Source organism: Pinus tabuliformis, chromosome 9 (genome assembly GCF_031772625.1).
Source record: "Pinus tabuliformis cultivar Carrire ecotype Pingquan chromosome 9, CPIR1, whole genome shotgun sequence".
Lineage (NCBI taxonomy): Eukaryota > Viridiplantae > Streptophyta > Pinopsida > Pinales > Pinaceae > Pinus > Pinus tabuliformis.
In genome coordinates this window covers 349,059,005-349,063,559 of record NC_142307.1, presented here as the reverse complement: position 1 = coordinate 349,063,559, position 4,555 = coordinate 349,059,005, and positions in this window count along the sequence as shown.

Sequence of the window (4,555 nt, the reverse complement as noted above, 5' to 3'; positions counted from 1 at the left end):
CATTAGAGTAAACAAGTTAACTAAAATACAATAACAACATATGCATGAAACGTGCTGGATATATTATATTAAAAAGTGGAAGTTCCAATCATACAGTACAACCATGATCAACCACTAGTCTCGATAATGGAACATTAAAGTCATTGCTGCCTACTCCTTCAAAGAGATGTACTATCTCTACACCATGGAGAAGCCAAGTCTTGTTACAATACTCTCTAGGCTTTCTCTAAGATACTCCTATCGAAAGCTTGGCTGACCAAAAGCCTCCACAATGAGATATGAGTTACTATAAATGGCAAAGGGTGATTCCCCTTTGTGACTATCACCTACCCTCATGACACTTCAACTACTCTATGACTGTTATGTTCAACTATCGACACTTGAACTTCCACTTCACAAGATGTTACATACAATTTGCACATGTACCCATGTGAGACAAAATAGGCTTGAGCAAGCCATGCAAGTATTATAGACATATTTGGGCACATCAACCCCAAACTTATATGTTGATGTATTAGGGCTTATCAACCCCTAAAAGAGTTGTTTCATACCCTAAAGGAACATAGTCATCTGAATACATCATTCCCCAAAAGTTCCATCTGAGAAACCATCCAAAAATTGCCTAAATTGAACCATACGGACTGCTCCACTGCAAAAGTGCGATGCATACTAAGTGGTACACTGCCAGGGTGCGATACATACTATTTAGGCCTATATAGGGTGCCATGGGCGAGGATGGACAAATGTCCTAGACAGTTTGACAAATGGTTGCTCATGGAATCTTCTACAAACTTCTCCTATGCCACTTGCCTCTCTCAATTCGCCGAAGGATGAATAAGGGATCTAGGAAACCATCTCCAATCCCTTCTCTTGTGGAACCAATTATAACAAGGGGAATGACACTAATCAAACCCCATGGATGACTCACACCCTTACAAACATCTATAAATGGATCTCCAATCCAAGAGATCAAAAGGCTAAAATATTGTGAATTGCAAGTAAGTGCTAATAGTTTGAGGAGAGATCATTGTATTCTTGTTGGAGTGATCTTACTATTTCATGAAGTGAAGAAGGATTGAAGCTGGGATGATGGCACTGGATCAGTCTACTAGGTTGTAATTCTCCTTTCTATTAATAAAGCTCTTCAAGTTTTCTCCCATATGATTTTGAAATTGTGAATGTTATCATTTGTGAATGCTATTATTTTTCATTATATATCTGATTCTGTAATGTTTATGTTGTAATAGATCATGATGCTTTGACAGTTCTTTGTTGTTGTACTTTTGCAGGTACTCTCCAAGCGTGTTAAGTACGAGGAGGATTGCAAGATCTGCCAAAGGAGAGAGAGAGTTAGTAAGGGATTAAGTGGAAGTTCCAAGTTGGTTCCATTATCTCTCTCTCATCTATTACACATAGGAAGGATCATTGAATTGCTTTAAACTGTTGTTTCTAAGGTAGCTGCCAAACCTAGAGTGCTAGCATTCTTTAGGAATACTAGTTTTCCTAGAAACAAATTGGAGACACCACTGGGGAATGAATAGATGTTTGTTTGTTGTTTTTTTTGTTTTATGTTCAATTTGATAAACTATAGACAAAGTCTTAAGTCAGCCAGGTAGCTTTCGAACTGCTCTTGCTTTGCAATTTCATAATAGATGAATGTTGCTTTAGTCAATCTTTGGTTTAGTTTATGAATTAAACATTTGACTTGCAAGCACATCTAGATGCCCTTTTGGTAGCTCAATAACCTCTCAAGAAATTCCATCATACTTTGCTTATCATTGTTCATCAAAACCCAGCCTAATTCATTGAAAACAGCTCCACATTTGAGCCGAAACCCATTTCAGTTGCGCTCCCTGGACCATCACACTGTCTTCCACTTTGTTCCAGTTTGGATAGCACCTCCTGAGCGTAGAAAGTGCGATGCATCTCAATTTCTGTGAAGCCTAGGTGCGATGATTGAATGAACTCTTTTTCCATCTAGAAATTGAGGGTTTTTGATCCTGTTTTCAGTTTTGTTTGGTTGTTTTGCTACAAATGAACAATGCCTCTTTACTGAACCTTACTTGCATCACTTAGATCAACCTCAATTACATTAGGATTAGTGAAGGTTTTTTGTATTTTTTCCTCATTTACAATCCTTTGTCGAAAATTTGTTTTAGTCGATTTGTCGCTTTGGTACAAAAAGTGTCGTAATTGTCATTTTTTGTCAAAAAGAGAAGTGTCGTAAATTCTTCCTTCCCTTGATAATCGATTGAAATTTTCTTGATGCATTTGACTTGATTTTTTTACATTCAAAGTGTCGAAAGCATTTTTATTCAAAATTGAAAGTGTCGTTTTGAGTCTTCCTTTCTCTTTTGAAGAAGAAATTGTCGAAAATGTCATTTTGAGTGAAATATTTTAGATCTTTGCTACATTTAGTTTTCCTTTTTGCATCTTTCACATTAAGGAGAGCGAAAAAAATACATGCATTTGCATTTAGCATTTTTTGGTTTGTGTGCGAAAAGATGATTTAGGGAAATGCACTAGTGTGTGCTCTTTGCTCTTTTCTTAAAAGCACTGTTATCTTCTTTCCCTAGTAGCTAGGATTTTCATTGTTCAAATAAACAAAAATTGTTTATCATTGTAGATTGCATCTTACGAATTTCAAATCATCATCATGCGGTGAACCATTGAAAGGAAAATCTAAACAAGATCAACTTTAAAATGAATTTCAATGAACCTAACAATGCTTTGGAACTTAACACAACATATCTAGAGGTCTAGGCTAGTGACGTGTTCTGGCGTCATTAAAACTAGTGGCTATCATTTTCATTGAAGGTTGAGTGATTCCTCCTCCTTGATACACAAGTGCTAGCACGGACTTGTGCTCCCTGTACCATCGTGTATATATTGGGAGACCACAATAGGCTTAAATCCTTTATCCATAGGAAACTGAGTCTGCCACCTTATTGATCGCAATGCACTGAACACAACATTTAGGAAGATTGACTGCCATACATAAGTCCTTGGTAATTTCTCATTAATTTATCACCAAGGTGTATATTGCAGTTTTGCGATTGGTTTGGTAATCCCTCTGTCTACATTTTCCAAAGTAGTCACTTTCGTTCCTTTTCGACTCTTTAAAAGAAAAGGTCCATCTGAGCACTACTCCTTTCAGGATCATTAAAAATTGAAGGAGACTAAAGTCATCTTTAGCTTTTTCTCGACTCTTAAAAACTGAAAAAGAAAAGTTGTGTCCAAAGTGTCGTTTAAATTAATTGACTACAAATAAAATCCCTATTCCTTAGTTGATCTTAGGTTGAGACATATGGCAACAAATCCAGAGTCCACTGATCAAGGAATTCCTTTTGATGGGAATCCTAGTCCTTTTCCTTCTTTCGGAAATATTGATGCTCCTTATATGGCTACATTGTCCCTTCTAGGACTTACCATTGGCCTGCCAGTATGGCTCTTTTCAACCTCTTTGATTCAAAATGTCGAGATTTCTTTACAATCGAGTACACCTTCAACTGAACAAAATCAACCTCCAGTTGATCCTGAAGTTGACCCTTTTCCTTCTTCCTATTTGTTTCTTCCTCCCCTTCTTCCTCTTCGCTGGGTGAAAGTATTGATACTAGTAGCCAGGTGGCTAAGAAGAAGAAGAAAGGGAAGGAGAAGAAGAAGAAGCCAATTCAACAAGGGGGCAACCAAGCAACCATTGCTCTGAATGCAACATCTGATGAAAATCCGTCCATTAAGCCTCACAAAATCAAATATCCATGCATAATTTGTGCGGAAGACCATTTTCATCGAAATTGTCCTTACTTTCCTTAGATCTTGAAAGAATGGTCTTCCTGTTCACACCATCCCGTGTCATCATCCTCTGGAGATCATGTTGGTAACACACCATCAACTAGTGATAGTAAAGTTCATGAATAGAAGGGAGAAGTCAAGCTTCCATGTAGGTTATGTGAAAGGAATCACCCCTTTCACCTTTGTCCCTTTTTGGATGAAGCCAAAAGGGTCTTGGATAATCATCTTGCTTCACCACAACAACTTCCATCTGGTTACAGGAAACTCTCCATAAATACTTCACTAGTTGATGAACCGACTGAGCAAAATCAATCATCAATCCAAACCACTCTCTCTAAATGTAAATCCTGTGAGTCTATACCCGACCAAAATCAATAGGTTGAGGTAACAGTTGACCCGATTTCACCTTCAGCTAATCGTACCTTTCCTGAAGAAAGTGAAAATGATACCGCTCAAGTTCTTTTTGTTACTTCGGATTCTAATGAGTTTGGAGGCAATCCACTTGTTCCATTAAGACAAAAGGAAAATCCTCCAGTTCTCATAACTCAAAGGGTTAATTCTCCCGTTTCTGCGGTACCCTCTCCAAGTAGTCTAGTCACTCCTTTGATTGGAATCGATTGTCGGGATCTCGCCTTTCTTCTTATGTGCCTTTCCAGATCATAGTACAAGTTTGTAAAATGATTGTATCTGGCACTATTATAGATGAAGGTGCATTAGTGAGTATCCTTTCTTCAACTGCTTGGAAAGCGCTTGGTTCGCCACC